Consider the following 19,670-nt stretch of genomic DNA (forward strand, 5'->3'; position numbering starts at 1 on the left):
ACAATAAACTAAAATGCCCTCGCCTCGGGATTCGGAGTCCCAGTGTTCGTCTTCTGCTGTTTTAGAGCAGTCCAGGATAGCCTTCATGCCTTTTTCCAAACCCTTATTTCTTATTTCCTTTCTATGCTTATCCTCATATTGTGACCAAAATTCATAATTGAATGTTCCCGCCTTCTTGAGGCCTATACGTTTGTAAACTTTATAGGCTTGTCTGCAAATGTCCTCCCCTTCTCTATCTTTAATTATCTCAATAGGAGTCTGATATATCTTAGATTGTTCAGACCCCATCTTGACCACTTCCAACTATTCTTCACTAAGTATACAGGACGTATATTTCACACAGTAAACTAAGATAATCACTGAGACTATCTGGGAACACACAGTTCCCTGTCCCGGAATAGATTTACAGAACTAAAACGTGGTCAACTTCAAACACTAGGATTCAGGGGAGACCAGACTTCGCCTCTTAGGGAACTTTTAGTAATATTATAACAGATCCAGAGTAACAATATGACTGCCAGAAATGAGACTATAACAATGACAATTATTTCAATCTCCAATACAGACAACATGACTCTTTAAGTCCCAATGAGTGAGTTCTTCCGTCTAGGACAGTTAAATGAACTTATTCACTCTAAAATATGGACGGGGCAGAAAATATAGGAAACAGGCAACAACATACCTCTAGTCCGTTAGAGACACACAGATCAAAAGAATCCAGACTGTATAATAGTAAGATAAGCTCTTACCTGTTACACCGGTGTTTTTAGTCTGGGGTCTCCGAATCCAGTATCCACGTCAACGGGCCAGGAGTTTGTTTCAGTCTACTGGTTGCGATGTCCCGTAAAGGTAAGCCCCGCCCCACGTTGGGCGCCAAGAACTGTCGAGGGTTAATTTGTTCAAACAGACTGGTCAGTTATGTTGTCGGTTCCAAATTGACCTAAGCAGGAGGAGCGCTCCTTGAGAGTCAAAGTACACAATGTATATGGTGAAACAATGAACTCTGTTTATTGTCTGTATCGTCTCAGTTTATATAGAAGATCGCCCACGCAGGGATGCGACCTCTGGTAATACAAGGAGTAACCTCATGATACATACATTCATCTGATAAAAACACATGACTTCTATATCTTACAATGACATAATTATTCAATAAACTTTAGACGTGTGATATATGACTCAGACAAACACATCTTTAAGAAATTGCTGATTTCATATGACTTTTAGACATTTAACTTTAGACAGAGAGAGATGAAAACTCTTTGCGGTTAGGCCCTGTCTTGCTACATCCCGAGACATCTGGCCTTAGAACTTCCTGATTCCACTTAGATCAGACGTAGACCTTCAGTGTAGACAGAAACCACAGGTTACTTCCTCAAAATCAGTCATGACTTCTGTTACACATACAATATATTGCTAAAATATTCTTTTTGCTAAAATAGATTGATAAGCATATATACTATTTTTGATAAGCGACATTTATTAATTTCTTTACAGCCCCCATTGGCCCTTATCACCAGTACTGCATGAGCTGACACGTAGGATAGGCTCCGACAGCAGAGAGGCTGGCAATATACAGTAAGAGAACCCCGACGGACGTCTACCAACAACGGAGCTGTACAGCCTTAAACCCTAATGTCTTCACAGGTCACACAGTGGACTGGAAAGGGTTAATGCAGGTGGGTTTCGGCCCACACTGCATGCCCCAGTCAGACTGGGGTTCTTTACAAGTGGACACATGTAGGTTAAACTCCCTGTGGACCCACTGCCTGGGTGGGTGCCAGGAAGCCACCGGCGGTACATAGAAATATCCCATTGCATTGCCCAACACAGCTGAGGTAGTAATGTCGTGCGTAATACAGGTGGGCTTCGGCCCACACTGCATGCCCCAGTCAGACTGGGGTTCTTTACAAGTGGAAACAGATGCATTTATAATTCCCTGTGGACCCACTGCCTGGGTGGGTGCCAGGAAGCCACCGGCGGTACACAAAAATATCCCATTGCATTGCCCAACACAGCTGAGGTAGTAATGTCGTGCGTAATACAGGTGGGCTTCGGCCCACACTGCATGCCCCAGTCAGACTGGGGTTCTTTAGAAGTGGACACATGTAGGTTACACTCCGTGTGCACCTACAGCATGGGTGGCTCCCTGGAACCCACCGGCGGTACACAAAAATATCCCATTGCATTGCCCAACACAGCTGAGGTAACGTCAGCTGTAATGCAGGTGGGCTAAAAATTAATTTGATTACACTGTAGGCGAGGGCCCACAAAAATTGCTGTATCAACAGTACTAATGTACATCCCAAAAATTGGCCATGGCCAGCCAAGAGGGCAGGTGAAACCCATTAATCGCTTTGGTTAATGTGGCTTAAGTGGTAACTAGGCCTGGAGGCAGCCCAGTGTAACGAAAAATTGGTTCAAGTTAAAGTTCCAACGCTTTTAAGCGCATTGAAACTTATAAAAATTGTTCTGAAAAATTATTTGAGTGAGCCTTGTGGCCCTAAGAAAAATTGCCCGTTCAGCGTGATTACGTGAGGTTTCAGGAGGAGGAGCAGGAGGAGGAGGAGGAATATTAGACACAGATTGATGAAGCAGAAATGTCCCCGTTTTGGATGGTGAGAGAGAACGTAGCTTCCATCCGCGGGTGCAGCCTACGTATTGCTTAGGTATCGCTGCTGTCCGCTGGTGGAGAACAGAAGTCTGGGGAAATCCAGCCTTTGTTCATCTTGATGAGTGTTAGCCTGTCGGCACTGTCGGTTGACAGGCGGGTACGCTTATCTGTGATGATTCCCCCAGCCGCACTAAACACCCTCTTCGACAAGACGCTAGCCGCAGGACAAGCAAGCACCTCCAGGGCATACAGCGCTAGTTCAGGCCACATGTCCAGCTTCGACACCCAGTAGTTGTAGGGGGCAGAGGCGTCACCAAGGATGGTCGTGCGATCCGCTACGTACTCCCTCACCATCCTTTTACAGTGCTCCCGCCGACTCAGCCGTAACTGGGGAGCGGTGACACAGTCTTGGTGGGGAGCCATAAAGCTGGCCAGGCCCTTAAAGACTGTTGCACTGCCTGGGATGTACATGCTGCTCGATCTACGCACATCCCCTGCTACCTTGCCCTCGGTACTGCGCCTTCTGCCACTAGCGCTGTCGGCTGGGAATTTTACCATCAGCTTGTCCGCAAGGGTCCTGTGGTATAGCAACACTCTCGAACCCCTTTCCTCTTCGGGAATCAGAGTGGGCAGGTTCTCCTTATACCGTGGATCGAGCAGTGTGTACACCCAGTAATCCGTCGTGGCCAGAATGCGTGCAACGCGAGGGTCACGAGAAAGGCATCCTAACATGAAGTCAGCCATGTGTGCCAGGGTACCTGTACGCAACACATGGCTGTCTTCACTAGGAAGATCACTTTCAGGATCCTCCTCCTCCTCCTCCTCAGGCCATGCACGCTGAAAGGATGACAGGCAATCAGCCGGTGTACCGTCAGCAGCGGCCCAAGCTGTCTCTTCCCCCTCCTCCTCATCCTCCTCATGCTCCTCCTCCTCCTCCTGTACGCGCTGAGAAATAGACAGGAGGGTGCCCTGACTATCCAGTGGCATACTGTCTTCCCCCGCCCCCGTTTCCGAGCGCAAAGCAGCTGCCTTTATGGTTTGCAGGGAATTTCTCAAGATGCATAGCAGAGGAATGGTGACGCTAATGATTGTAGCATCGCCGCTCACTACCTGGGTAGACTCCTCAAAATTACCAAGGACATGGCAGATGTCTGCCAACCAGGCCCACTCTTCTGAAAGGAATTGAGGAGGCTGACTCCCACTGCGCCGCCCATGTTGGAGTTGGTATTCGACTATAGCTCTACGTTGTTCATAGAGCCTGGCCAACATGTGGAGCGTAGAGTTCCACCGTGTGGGCACGTCGCACAGCAGTCGGTGCACTGGCAGCTTAAAGTGATGTTGCAGGGTGCGCAGGGTGGCAGCGTCCGTGTGGGACTTGCGGAAATGTGCGCAGAGCCGGCGCGCCTTTACGAGCAGGTCTGACAAGCGTGGGTAGCTTTTCAGAAACCGCTGAACCACCAAATTAAAGACGTGGGCCAGGCATGGCACGTGCGTGAGGCTGCCGAGCTGCAGAGCCGCCACCAGGTTACGCCCGTTGTCACACACGACCATGCCCGGTTGGAGGCTCAGCGGCGCAAGCCAGCGGTCGGTCTGCTCTGTCAGACCCTGCAGCAGTTCGTGGGCCGCGTGCCTCTTATCGCCTAAGCTGAGTAGTTTCAGCACGGCCTGCTGACGCTTGCCCACCGCTGTGCTGCCACACCGCGCGACACCGACTGCTGGCGACATGCTGCTGCTAACACATCTTGATTGCGAGACAGAGGAGGAGGAGGAGGAGGAGGGTGCTTTAGTGGAGGAAGCATACACCTCCGCAGATACCAGCACCGAGCTGGGGCCCGCAATTCTGGGGGTGGGTAGGACGTGAGCGGTCCCAGGCTCTGACTCTGTCCCAGCCTCCACTAAATTCACCCAATGTGCCGTCAGGGAGATGTAGTGGCCCTGCCCGCCTGTGCTTGTCCACGTGTTTGTAGTTAAGTGGACCGTGGCAGTAACCGCGTTGGTGAGGGCGCGCACAATGTTGCGGGAGACGTGGTCGTGCAGGGCTGGGACGGCACATCGGGAAAAGTAGTGGCGACTGGGAACTGAGTAGCGCGGGACCGCCGCCTCCATGATACTTTTGAAGGACTCAGTTTCCACAACCCTATACGGCAGCATCTCAAGGCTGATGAATTTTGCTATGCGGACGGTTAACGTTTGAGCGTGCGGGTGCGTGGCGGCGTACTTGCGCTTGCGCTCGAACACTTGCGCAAGCGACGGCTGAACGGTGCGCTGAACTACACTGCTGGATGGGGCCGAGGACAGCGGAGATGAGGGTGTGGGTGCAGGCCATGAGGCGGTAGTGCCTGTGTCCTGAGAGGGGGGTTGCATCTCAGTGGCAGGTTGGGGCACAGGGGGAGAGGCAGGAGTGCAAACCGGAGGCGGTGAACGGCCTTCGTCCCACCTTGTGGGGTGCTTGGCCATCATATGTCTGCGCATGGTGGTGGTAGTGAGGCTGTTGGTGTTGGCTCCCCGGCTGAGCTTTGCGCAACAAAGGTTGCACACCACTGTTCGTCGGTCGTCAGGCGTCTCTGTGAAAAACTGCCAGACCTTAGAGCACCTCGGCCTCTGCAGGGTGGCATGGCGCGAGGGGGCGCTTTGGGAAACACTTGGTGGATTATTCGGTCTGGCCCTGCCTCTACCCCTGGCCACCGCACTGCCTCTTGCAACCTGCCCTGCTGATGCCCTTGACTCCCCCTCTGAAGACCTGTCCTCCTGAGTAAGCGTTGCACACCAGGTGGGGTCAGTCACCTCATCGTCCTGCTGCTCTTCCTCCGAATCCTCTGTGCGCTGCTCCCTCGGACTTACTGCCCTTACTACTACCTCACTGCAAGACAACTGTGTCTGATCGTCATCGTCCTCCTCACCCACAGAAAGTTGTTGAGACAGTTGGCGGAAGTCCCCAGCCTCTTCCCCCGGACCCCGGGAACTTTCGAATGGTTGGGCATCAGTGACGATAAACTCCTCTGGTGGGAGAGGAACCGCTGCTGCCCAATCTAAGCAGGGGCCCGAGAACAGTTCCTGGGAGTGTTCCCGCTCCTGAGCAGGTGTTATTGTAGTGGAGTGAGGAGGCTGGGAGGAAGGAGGAGCAGCAGACAGAGGATTCGGATTGGCAGCAGTGGACGGCGCAGAACTGCGGGTAGACGATAGGTTGCTCGAAGCACTTTCTGCCATCCAGGACAGGACCTGCTCACACTGCTCATTTTCTAATAACCGTCTCCCGCGTGGACCCATTAATTGGGCGATGAATGTGGGGATGCCAGAAACGTGCCTCTCTCCTAATCGCGCAGCAGTCGGCTGCGACACACCGGGATCAGGAGCTCGGGCTGTGCCCGCACCCTGACTTGGCCCTCCGCGTCCTCGGCCGCGTCCACGTCCTCTAGGCCTACCCCTACCCCTCAGCATGCTGTATTACCAGTGATTTGATTTCACAGGCAGGAAATAAATTGGCGCAAGACTGCAGGCCAAATATAATTTTTGCCCTTTTTGGAAAACGAAAGGCCCCACTGCCTCTAGTGAATGAATTATCTAAGTTTAATAACTGTGCTGTGTCCCTGCTAATGTGTCACAGAACGTGAGGGTAGCAGAGTTATTATAACTCTTGGAGAGCAGGTATTTTTTTCCCAATTAAGGAAAGCAAATGGCGAAGCCAGCAGTAAAGCGTAGCTGGGTGCGTCTGATTTAGCAATGTTGTTCACGCAGCTCACACGTGTCCACAGCCCTTAGGACGGACAGAGGCTGGACAAATAGATTTGTTTTCAGTTTTTTTCCACCAAAAGGCAGCACTGCGTATATTCAATGAACATGAGAAGTTTAATAACTGTGCTGTGTCCCTGCTTATGTGTCACAGAACGTGAGGGTAGCAGAGTTATTATAACTCTTGGAGAGCAGGTATTTTTTTCCCAATTAAGGAAAGCAAATGGCGAAGCCAGCAGTAAAGCGTAGCTGGGTGCGTCTGATTTAGCAATGTTGTTCACGCAGCTCACACGTGTCCACCGCCCTTAGGACGGACAGAGGCTGGACAAATAGATTTGTTTTCAGTTTTTTTCCACCAAAAGACAGCACTGCGTATATTCAATGAACATGAGAAGTTTAATAACTGTGCTGTGTCCCTGCTTATGTGTCACAGAACGTGAGGGTAGCAGAGTTATTATAACTCTTGGAGAGCAGGTATTTTTTTCCCAATTAAGGAAAGCAAATGGCGAAGCCAGCAGTAAAGCGTAGCTGGGTGCGTCTGATTTAGCAATGTTGTTCAAGCAGCTCACACGTGTCCACCGCCCTTAGGACGGACAGAGGCTGGACAAATAGATTTGTTTTCAGTTTTTTTCCACCAAAAGGCAGCACTGCGTATATTCTATGAATAATAACTGTGTTGTGGCCCTGCCTATACAATTCTTTCCCTGCAGTATCAATGGAGGGTGCAATGGTCTGCAGAGGCGATTTTGAGAAGCAAAAAAAAATGCAGCACAGCTAACAGCAGCCTGGACAGTACTGCACACGGATAAATATGGCCCTAGAAAGGACCGTTGAGGTTCTTGAAGGCTACACTCACTCCTAACACTCTCCCTGCCTATGCAGCACTTCTGTCCCTAATGCCAGGTGCAACGGTCTGCAGAGGCGATTTTGAGAAAAAAAAAATTGCCACTGCTAACAGCAGCCAACACACAGCTATCAGTGGCCCTAATAAGGACCTTTGGGGGGTCTTGAAGCCTACACTAACTACCAATTCTTTCCCTACAGCAGCTCCGGTACAAACAGCACTGTCCCTCATCTAACTCACACGGCATCTGAGGCGAGCCGCGGGAGGGGCCGACTTTTATGTTCGGGTGACACCTGATCTTCCCAGCCACTCACAGCAGGGGGGTGGTATAGGGCTTGAACGTCACAGGGGGAAGTTGTAATGCCTTCCCTGTCTTTCAATTGGCCAGAAAAGCGCGCTAACGTCTCAGGGAAGGAAGTGAAAATAACCGGAACACCGCGTGGTACTCGTTACGAATAACGAACATCCCGAACACCCTAATATTCGCACGAATATCAAGCTCGGAAGAACACGTTCGCTCATCTCTAATTATTATCCATATTGGTATGCTATTTAAGTTTTTTTTTCGTTCTCTCTATATAGGTCAGTACTTTATCTAGCTGGCTGTAGGATGTACTTAGTTTTTTGTGATCTTGACATGTTCCAGGAGTACTTGTCATTTCTCTTCTGTATTCCGCCTAGACTGCCTTTTCAAGTAAGAGTGGTTTCTGCACCGCTGATGTTACTATCAGTCATTCCATAAATAATATTAATAGGAACATGAAATAATCAGCTTTTTCAATAATAGAATGATACTGCATGGTGGATATTCACAGCCGTATTATATAGTTTTATGAGGAACTAGAAAGGAACGTGTTGTAGTAACGATATCACTGGGGACGTGTAGTGAAATGTAAAGTCCAATGTGTTACCACAAAGGATTGAAAATTAAAGGGGTCACTTGCTACATTCGAAACATAACAAATGCAATCTAGTAAAATCCCTTGTTGCATTCAAAACAGCAAAGCGGAGACTTCTGATTGTTTCCATTAATCTGGCAAAAGGACAAGCAGAACATTACGCGCACCGCGCCGCCACCAGCGTTATTCTCCGGTGATTTGATAGAGTGTATTTCTACGACTTTACATCTTATTTACATTGTTGTGACATTGGATGATATGTTCTGAATAGATTTACAGTTTCCACGATTTATTTATTTCTTCTCCCTTTGATAGAGCCCACCCTTCCCCGAAAGACTTCAAGTGCATGTACGTATTTATAGCAAGTGACTGTGTCCGGGCTGAATCAATCAATGTCATCCAAATGGCCTAAGATTACAGTCCAGCATACTATTAATATTAATGATGTTTGCAAAGCCAAGCTGAAGAGGCATCAGCATGCAGAGGAGTGATGCTGGCGGTGTAGATGCAATCAAGGTTAATCTACATATGTTAAATATCATCAATAAAAGAAAAGTTCCTCCCTGACCGAAACATGTAAGCGATAGGCCCAGCATCTGTCTGTGATCTGACATAATCTGCTAAATATCTATTTATTTCTTATGTTCCAATCCCATAGCGATCTATTTATCTATCTATCTATCTATCTATCTATCTATCTATCTATCTATCTATCTATCTATCTATCTATCTATCTATCTATCTCCTATCTATCTATCTATCTATCTATCTATCTATCTATCTATCTATCTATCTATCTATCTATCTATCTATCTCATATCTATCAATCTCATATCTATCTATTTATCTCATATCTATCTATCTCATATCTATCTATCTATCTATCTATCTATCTATCTATCTATCTATCTATCTATCTATCTATCTATCTCATATCTATCTATCTATCTATCTATCTCATATCTATCTATCTATCTCATATCTATCTATCTCATATCTATCTCATATCTACCTCAGTATCTATATAGCTATGTATCTATCTCATTATCTATTTATCTATCTATCTATCTCATATCTATGTATCTCATATCTATCTATCCATCTAGCTATCTCATATCTATCTATCTATCTATCTATCTATCTAATATCTATCTGATATCTATCTATCTCCTATCTATCTATCTATCTATCTATCTATCTATCTATCTATCTCATATCTATCTATCTATCTATGTACTTATCTTTCTATCTATAAAGTCATGATGGAAAATGAATGGGCCTAATAGGAAGAAAATTGATTTCTAGAAGGAATAGGAGCAGTTGGAAGAATAGGAAAGAGACTAACAAGGTTTGATTGAACATTTAGAATACAGCATTGTGATGACTATATGGGATGAGATGGATACATCATAGTTAATTAGAAGGTAGGATGGATGAATGAGAAGAATAGGAGGAGATAGTAGGGTGAAAGTCAAAGAGCGGGCAAGATGGAATGCGATAATGGGGTTAAGGACAAGGAGAAGACAGGATGGAGAGGAAATAGTGGGGTGGAGAACAAAAGCAAGCAGGATGGGAGGAGATACAGTAATAGGGTTATGGACAAGGAGCAGGCAGGATGATGGTGGGGTGAAAAAGAAGGAGAGGAGATAGTAGTGTGAAAGACAAGGCGTCGGCATTATGAAGAGAATAAGATATGATGAAGGACAATGAAAAGGCAGGATGGAGCGAAAATAGTGGGGTGAAGGACAAAGAGCAGGCATGATGGAGAGTATATAATACAGTGAAGGACAAAGAGTGGTCATTATTGAAAAAAGACGGTGGGTTGAAAGAAAATAGTGGGGTGAAGTACAAGGAGTGGACATGATGGAGAAAAGACTGGTGAAGGACAAGGAGAGAAGATAGTGAGGTAAAGGACAATGAGAAGGCAGGATGGAGAGGAGATAATAGGGTGAAAGACAAGATGTGGGCATGATGGAGAGAAGATGGTATGATGAAGGACAATGAGCAGGTAGGATGGAGCAGAGTGCAGTGAAGGACAGAGAGCAAGCAAGATGGAGAGGATATAATATGGTGAAGGAAACGGAAAAGATGGGATGAAGAGGAAATTGTGAGGTGAAGGACAAAGAGAAGGCATGATAGAGAGGAGTTAGCAGACTGAAGGACAAAGAGCAAGCAAGGGGAAGAGGATATAATAGAGTGAGGGGCAAAGAGCGGTCATTATGAAATGAAGACGGCGGGGTGAAGGACGAAGAGAAGGCAAGATGGAAAGCCAATAATAGGTTGAAGGACAAGGAGTTGGTCTAATGGAGAGAAGACAGGGTGGTGAAGGACAAAGCGAAGGCAGGATGGAGAGGAGATAATAGGATGAGGGATAAGGAGTGGGCATGATGGAGAGAAGACAGTGTGGTGAAGGACAAGGAGAGGATATAGTGGGGTAAAGGGCAAGGCAGTATGTAGAAGAGATATTACAGTGAAAGACAAGGCATGGGCATGATGGAGAGAAGTTGGTGTGAAGAAGGACAAGGAGAAGGGGAGATGGAGAGAAGATAGTGAAGTGAAGGACAAAGCAGGCATGATGGAGAGGAGATAATGGGTAAAGGGAAAGGAAAAGGCAGGATGGAAAGAGGATAGTGAGGAAAGGATAAGTACAAGCAGGATGGAGTTGAGATAATAGGGCGATAGACAAGGAGAAGGCAGTTTGGAAGGGAAGAAACGCATGGCAGTGTAGGAAGGTGCAGTATGGTAAAGGGAAAGAAGTTAGAAATGAAGAGTGAATAGATGCATAGTAGAAAGATAATGGGCAGAATAGGAAGGGAATCCAAGTATTATGGAGTTTAAGAAAGAAGTATGGGCTCACCTCGCCAGCAGTATCCTCCAATATCGCAGGGAAATCAGAATTTCAACGGGAGCTCCATCCTCAAGCAGCCGACGGCAGGTGGCTAAACTCCATGTGAAAAGAATAGAAGTGAAGAGGAGCTGATACCGTTAAAAAAATTGCAGAGGGTACAGCGGTGTGATGGGAAAGGGAACTGAGTTGTAATGAAGAAGAGATATGCAGGAGGGTAGGAGTGTGTGAATGAAGCACGGCTGGTTTTAACGGGTGGCAAAATGGGCAGAACTTTGCTCCTATGAAGTCCCGAGAGGGTAACATACATAGTAACATAGTATGTAAGGCCGAATGAAGACAATGTCCATCTAGTCCAGCCTGTCTATCCTACTGTGTTGATCCAGAGGAAGGCAAAAAACCCCAAGGCCAGAAGCCAATTAGCCCTTTTGGGGGAAAAATTCCTTCCCGACTCCCTAATGGCAAGGAATCCCAGGAGACAAGTAAAACCTCCCAGTATTAAATAAGGGCACATAGTGAGGCCTATTTGGCAATTGGACTGCAGTATTATGTGTGCTGTGCTCTTTTATGGATTATTATTTGGATAGTGCACATCATTTGAACACCTTAGGGTGGTTTTATATGGGTTCTATATGTAGGTATTATTTTAGTACTATATGGTGATATTATGTGGGCTAAAATTGCGCAGAAGAATTCACTAAAGATGGGAAGCAGGAAGCTCTACTTGCCATCTCAGGGCCCCATTTTTCATAAAATCAAATGAATGTGAAGGTAACGGTAGTGAAATAGAGATTGGCCAGATAGAATGAGATGGTAAGCGGATATAATGAAAAAGACAATACAGGGGTGAAATTAAGATATAATGAGTTCAAAACCAGCGGCATGGGGAAGGAACAGGCAGGATAGGGAGGATTTAATAAAACAACGGTCTTATAATAGCCTGGAGGCAGAACATCCAGTCTTGAATTAGATGGCACCCGCATGCCTTGTGGATTTGCCCTAAATGACTACTGAGGTTGTTATTTTACCTTTTATGCAAATTTCTATTATTACGTCTTTATTTATAGAGAATTAGAACGACGATTGTCCGTGACGGCCGAGCGACTCCCATCAGCCACTTGACAATGCAAATATGTAATCTATTGCAGATCAATCTGGGATGCATTAGCCGCTCATTCTCTCTTGCCTCTTCCTCGCATTAATTTTACATTCGCAGAGAATTCATTTTCATTGTTAGAAGGAATAACTGAAATTGTGCAACTGGGTTAATGCAAGTGGAGATTATTAAGGCTTTGTGACGGCTGCCAGGCTGGTAAAACACTGGCGCCATTCGGAAATGAACATAATACATCTGGGCTATTCAGTGTGGCATAATACTGAGCAGTTACTTGATACAATTACCGTATGGTTCCCTCTTGTGTAGTTACACTTGAAATATCCCACAGTCACCACGCATGAAACTTGTAAAGCTGCAAATTATAAGCTGAAAAGAGCTTTTCCGAAGTAGCAAAATAATACATCTCCAGATCTTTATGTGGGAAGCTGAATTGCTAATTACCGATATTTGTTACATGCAGTTGTTTCTGCGTTGACCTCCAAACATAGAATTATACACTTAGAATGTGGGTGATCTTTGTTCCTTAATTAATAAGACGCTCTCTTTATTTCTTCCTTTCCCTGAGATGGAAACACGTTTAACCAGCCATATGTGCGGCGTTATATCTTAGTTCTTGTGTCGCCTCCATAGCTTATATTTCATGCAGTATATAGCAGCATTGACCCGGGATTTTGCGTGTTCTCAGCTTAGAGTCATCCTCAGATTGGATGCTGTCATGTGTTGCATCTGTACTATGGTGTGTCATATGTTGCCCAAATACAGTGATAGATAAAAAAATAAATAAATCTTGTTATTTGTATAGCGCCAACTTATTTCGCAGCGCTTTCAGGTAATTATTATTTATTACCCCCTCACCAAGCTGGGTTCTCATTTTACCAACCTCGGAAGGATGGAAGGCTGAGTCAACCTTGAGCCGGCTATCTGAATCATTGAACTCACAACACTCTGCGCCACACAAGGCTCATTATATAGTGAAGGTGCCCAAATAACACTGCAAATCAATATACCATGGAATGTACTGTATCTGGGTCCAGTGCTGCTTGTTTCTCGTAAGTTAGTGCATCAGGGATACAAGTTGCAGGGTGCCCAAGTCATCAGGGCCACTTAATCCTTTAATGACCAGACACTGGTTGTTTTCTGTTTGCGTTGTTTTCCTCTGCTTTCAAACCATATTTGTTTTTTTTCAGTCAGTATAGTTGTATTGTAACTTGTTTTTTTTGCAAAATGAGTTGTATTTTTCAATGATGCCATTTAAAAAGAATTAAAAGGGCTTAAAATAAATAAAAAAATGAATACTCACCTCTCACTGTGGATTGGAAGGAGCGGAGGTCACTCAGACTCACTGCCCCTCTATTCACTTCAATGACAGGGCCAGAGATTACTGAGTTCAATCGCCGTCGCTGTCATTAACCCTTTCCAATCCACTGTCTGACATCTAAAGACATGCTAATTGAAGGCTGTACAGCTCTGATGTCAGAAGACGACCCGCAGGGTATTCTTACTGTAGATTACTGGCCACTCTGTTGTCGGGGGCCTCTCCAGCATGTCCCATACCGCAGTATTGGCTCTAGGCAGCAGATGGTACCATTGTATAATGGCAGAAAGAGAAAGCCCCCTAGGAAACCCTGAATCCAAAATTGGATTGCAAAGGGTTAAAATGTATGCAGCAACGGCGCACCTGCATGACCTTCACTCCATTCACTCAGGAACCAACTGGAATCCTGTTTTCAGGATCAGTGAGGGTCCCAACGGTCAGGTCCCTATTGATCCCAATTGAACAACTTTCTAATTTGGTTCAACTTCTTAAATAGAATGCCTGTGAAAATACAGTTTATTGCAGTACTGAAGCAGTGTAGTATATAGTCAGGTGATCACTACAGTCACTATGTCACGTTCCCTATGGAGGCTAAAAAAAAAGTGAAAATAAGTTGAATTTTTTTTTAAATTAATACAAAAATCAAAAATCTTAATTAAAAAAACAAACTTTCCCCAATTTTTCTGCATCTTCGGTCACCTTATTTCCAAGATTTTTTTTATGCAAAGCAATCAAAAAGTCACATGCATGTAATGTACCCTAAAATGATACCTACAGAAACTACAGGTCATCCCACAAGCCGTCATGCAACCTCATTGATAGAAAAATAAAAATGTTGTTTTTTTTTTTTAAAGATTCATTTATTAACCCCTTCCAGTCCAATTTATATCTGGTTTTCCTAGGGGGCTTACTCTTTTTCTGCCGTTATACAACGGGGCTATCTGCTGGCTAAAGCCAGTACTGCATGAGGTTACACGTTGGCAGAGAGGCTGGCAATATACAGTAAGAGAACCATGACGGATGTCTACCATTATCGGAGTTGTACAGCCTTAAATCATAATGTCTTCAGAGGTCAGACAGTGGATTGGAAAGGGTTAACGTACAACAAAAAACTGTATGAATTTGGTATCGCCGTACTCATAATAACCCACAGAAAAAAGTTGACATATCATTTTTGCTGCACCAATTGCACGCTTAAAAATGCCAAAAATGGTGTAATTGTGTTTTTCATTTTCATCCCACTTTAGCCGGTCATAAGAACGCCTTTGCGCAGTGTTTTGCGCGCCCCATACGCAGTGAATATTACCAATTCATTTCAGTAGGTTTGTTCACCTAAGGCCTCGGTCAGATGAGCGTTTCTTTCTTAGTGCATAAATAGCCACGCTAAAAAAACAAAATCGCACATCGCATGTAGAAAAATGGAGTGAATGGGTGAATGTGCTCCCGCATGTCCTATGTTTTGCAGGTGCGATTATTTAGTGCTTCTAACAAACATACATGTGAACGCTTTCATTGGAAAGCATTGGTTCTAATAGAGACGCTTTTTAAGCGCGCCTATTCAAGCTCTAAAAAACTGCTTGGGCCTCATGTCCACGGGCAAAATAAGAATTAAAATCCGCAGCAGATTTTGACTCTTCTCCTGCCCGCGGATCCGCATCCCATAGGGATGCATTGACCACCCGCGGGGTAGATTAATACCAGCGGATGGTCAATAAAAGTGATTTTAAAAAAAATGGAGCATGAAAAAATCTGGACCATGCTCCATTTTCGTGCGGGTCTCCCGCGGGGACGGCTCCCGCGGGCTTCTATTGAAGCCTATGGAAGCCGTCCGGATCAGCGGGAGACCTAAAATAGGAATTTAAAAGAATTTACTCATCCGGAGCGGGCGGGGAAGGTCTTCTCTTCCTCACGGCCGGATCTCTCTTGCTTCGGCTCGGCGGATGTGCCCGGCGCATGCGCGCGGCACGTCGGCGACGTGCCGCCGGCGTAACGAATTCATCCGCCGGCCGAAGAAGAAGATCCGGCCGTGAGGAAGAGAAGGCTTTCCCCGCCCGTGCCGGATGAGTAAATTCTTTTAAATTCTTCTTTTCAGCGCTCATGTCCGCGGGGCAGGAGGGACCCGCTGCAGATTCTCCATGTAGAATCCGTAGCGGGCCTGATTTTCCCCGTGGACATGAGGCCTAAGTGTATTTTGCATGCCTATTTTTTTGTGCATGCTCCATTTTATTGCGCATTTGTGCGCGAAAATAAGAGATTTCAGCAAAAAAGCAGTCCTAAGCTTTCGATCACGACCTGAAGGTTGCGAGTTCAGGTAGCCGGCTCAAGGTTGACTTGGCCTTCCATCCTTCCGAGGTCGGTAAAATAAGTACCCAGCTTGGTGGAGGGGTAATAAATAAATTGCCCGAAAGCGCCGCGGAATAAGTTGGCGCTATATAAATAACAAGATTTACTTTTATTTATTTTTTTACATATTGAACTAAATTCCAATGAAGGGGCGCACGGTTGTGTGATTTATTGAACACGCGAACGCACATGATTTGCAGGTGCAAGACGTACAGTTAAACACACATGCATGCGTAAATACCCACTGCTCGTTGCGCAAATTTGCAGTGAAAGTGCGTGTGGTAATGCGCTTATACCAGTCTGACACCGGCCTTAGAAATTCTTTAAAGCTTTTCAGCGTATTATATTGTCCATTAAATGATGCCACTGAAGAATCCACCTCATATGACTGCGCCGACAGGAATGCAAAAAAAGGATGACTTTTTGAAAGCAGGGAAAAGATAACAAAAAAGAAAAAAAAACACTGTTGCATCCTCAAGGGGTTAATCTCCTATATATTTGTCAATGTCTGGTTGTTGGAGAATCACGCACAAACTGTAGGACCGGCTGCCATGACATTTTACACGTAGTATAATCTACACCTGGGGAAGGTTATAAGTAAAAAAAAAATTCAGAATTTTTTTTTGGGGGTAACCTTTTTTGCATATTTTTGCCTTTCCTTGAATTTGAATGCAGCAACCCCCAAATGTGCTGTCACCAATGGATTCTACGGACTCGGTTTAGTATTTCTGGTTAATTCCAACAAGTAATTCCCACTAAAAGAGTCAGACTGAGCGCTGGAGATTTGTGTTTCAGGATTTGATATGTCCTCAGACAGGAATACATGGAGCAACCGAGGATTGAAAACTGTGGCCCATAGCGACCAATCACAGCGCAGCTTTCATTTTACCTCAGTACAAAGAGGATTAAAAGCTGTTACCCATAGCAACCAATCACAATAAAGCTTTTATTTTACCTCAGCATTTCTATATATATTTATATAGAGCAACCAATCACAGCGCAGCTTTCATTTTACCTCAGCAGAATAACAAATGAAAGCTGAGCTGTGATTGGTTGCTATGGGCAGCAAAAATTGGACCAGAACTGGGGATTTGTATACAACACAAACAGAGTTTGTGTTTTAGTTATCAGTAGCTTTTATTTTACCTCAGCACTGAACAGCATTAAAAGCTGTTGCCCATAGCAACCAATCACAGCCCAGGTTTTATTTTACCTCAGCAGTATAATATATGACTAATACATTCACAACTAGAGATGAGCGAGCGTACTCGGAAAAGCACTACTCGCTCGAGTAATTTGCTTTATCCGAGTATCGCTGTGCTCGTCCCTGAAGATTCGGGTGCCGCTGCGGCTGACAGGTGAGTCACAGCGGGGAGCAGGGGAGAGCGGGCGGGAGAGAGGGAGAGAGAGATCTCCCCTCCGTTCCTCCCCGCTCTCCCCTGCAGCTCCCCGCTCCGTGCCGGCACCCGAATCTTCAGGGACGAGCACAGCGATACTCAGATAAAGCCAATTACTCGAGCGAGTAGTGCTTTTTCGAGTACGCTCGCTCATCTCTATTCACAACCCATTATATATATATATATATATATATACAGACACAACACACGGGTATATCTTCTAGTAATGCATTGTGTGATTGTTCTCAGTAAGAGAAACCAAGTAATCTTGTAGATATGATGCCTTTTACTGGCTAACAAAAATACATGATGTTATAGCTAGCTTTCGGGGAAATCTCACCCCCCTCTTCGGGCTAATGAATGAAACTAGTTGCACGCATTTACACAAGCCTATTGATTTCAATACACTCATGCGCTGTACAAATGCGCACAAAGTAGAGCATGTCGCATTTTTTACCACGTGACCGAAATGCACGCTCCTAATAAGCACATGTGAATGAAGCCATTGAAATCAATGGGTTCTATTAACAGCATGTTATGCCTGCAAATTTTGCGCACGTTATACACAGTGCAAATACGCCCGTGTGCAGAACACCTGAGAGTTGGAGGAGCAGAACCCACAGCGGCACAGAGTACTTCAGGAGAGGAGTGCGCCGATCTTGTGGGGAGCAATCACGTATTCAGTTCTATGATGATGTTGGTGAGCAGTGGGCTGCATGTGATGATCGCATAACGGGGCGAAACGAAACCATTGATTTCATCAAGATTCTTGTGTGCTAATACTATGTGTGAGAAAAGATGGCGCAGGAGGTATATTCCCCTTTTTTTTTTCAAAGTCTTGAATAGCCCAAAACAAAAAGCCCCGGTTCATGTGCTAATACGCTTCGTAGCGGCGAGAGTATTATTAGCGCATGCGCCTGTGTGTTTTTGTCCTCAATCTGTAAAATTGCAGCAACGCAGAAATAGAATCTTGAGTTTGGGGAAAGATATGTAATTTACTGTGAAAAGCTCGACAGCCAAGAAGGTCTGCGCTCCCCATTTTCACACTCGGTAAATGTTTCTTGCGGGACCGCTTGATGGGAATTTATATATTTAGTTACAGAAGAATGTTTAACCCTTTCCAATCCACTGTCTGACCTCTGAAGACATTACGATTTAAGGCTGTACAGCTCCGATGTTGGAAGACATCCATCGGGGGTTCTCTTCCTGTATATTGCCAGCCTCTCTGCTGTCGGAGCCTATCCAACGTGTCACCTCATGCAGTACTGGCTTTAGCCAGCAGATAGTGCTGTTTAACGGCAGAAAAAGAGTAAGCCCCCCTAGGAAAACCAGGATACAAATTGGATTGGAAAGGGTTAAGGCTTCATTCACACAACCGTATTTACGCAGCTAATTTAGCCGCGTCAAAAAATCGCGACCATCTGAAGCATTGGATCCAAATGTATTCATTCAGATTTTTTGGGCAGGGAAATAGCACAACGGCGACCATTTTGGTTGCCGATTTTATACAGCGTGTGAAGAGATAGGTCTTGCCCTATCTTTTGCAAACATACGCAGGAAGCTACCATAGACTATGGGAGCTGAAAAAATGGAGGGGGGGGGGGGGGAGGGAGTATAGCTGTGTCCAACGCTGGGAAAAGAATACAGCTGTCTCTATTTAACTATTAGAAGTCATTCCAAGGATTTATTCTGACCAATGGATTTCCCTTGGTGCACGCGATGTGAGATCTTCCATTGAAAACAATGGAAGAAACTCTGCAATCCTCACTAACAGCTGAAGTGCAGAATCGTGACTTCCCCAAACTCATGCGAGGTGTGACATTTTTGACATAAAAACGCCTTGCATCCACAGGGAATTTACATGGTGGTGAGTGTGATATCAGGCCGTGATTCGTGGCCCCATATAGCGTTCACCCATATAAACTTAGCCTAAGAGTAGTACAGCAAAATAAAAAACTAAATAAATCTGGCATCGTCGCAAACGTACAGACCACACAATTAAAGGGGTTGTCCCGCGCCGAAACGGGTTTTTTTTTTTTTCAATAGCCCCCCCGTTCGGCGCGAGACAAACCCGATGCAGGGGTTAAACAAGAAAACCGCACAGTGCTTACCTGAATCCCCGCGCTCCGGTGACTTCTTACTTACCTGGTGAAGATGGCCGTCGGGATCTTCTCCCTCGGTGGACCGCAGGTCTTCTGTGCGGTCCATTGCCGATTCCAGCCTCCTGATTGGCTGGAATCGGCACGTGACGGGGCAGAGCTACAAGGAGCCGCTCTCCGGCACGAGCAGCCCCATTCAGAAAAGAAGAAGACCGGACTGCGCAAGCGCGTCTAATCGGGCGATTAGACGCTGAAAATTAGACGGCACCATGGAGACGAGGACGCTAGCAACGGAACAGGTAAGTGAATAACTTCTGATAACTTCTGTATGGCTCATAATTAATGCACAATGTACATTACAAAGTGCATTAATATGGCCATACAGAAGTGTATAGACCCACTTGCTTTCGCGGGACAACCCTTTTAAGTTATTGTGTCATTTTTTAATGCATAGTGTACGCCGTAGAA

Source organism: Eleutherodactylus coqui, chromosome 3 (genome assembly GCF_035609145.1).
Source record: "Eleutherodactylus coqui strain aEleCoq1 chromosome 3, aEleCoq1.hap1, whole genome shotgun sequence".
Lineage (NCBI taxonomy): Eukaryota > Metazoa > Chordata > Amphibia > Anura > Eleutherodactylidae > Eleutherodactylus > Eleutherodactylus coqui.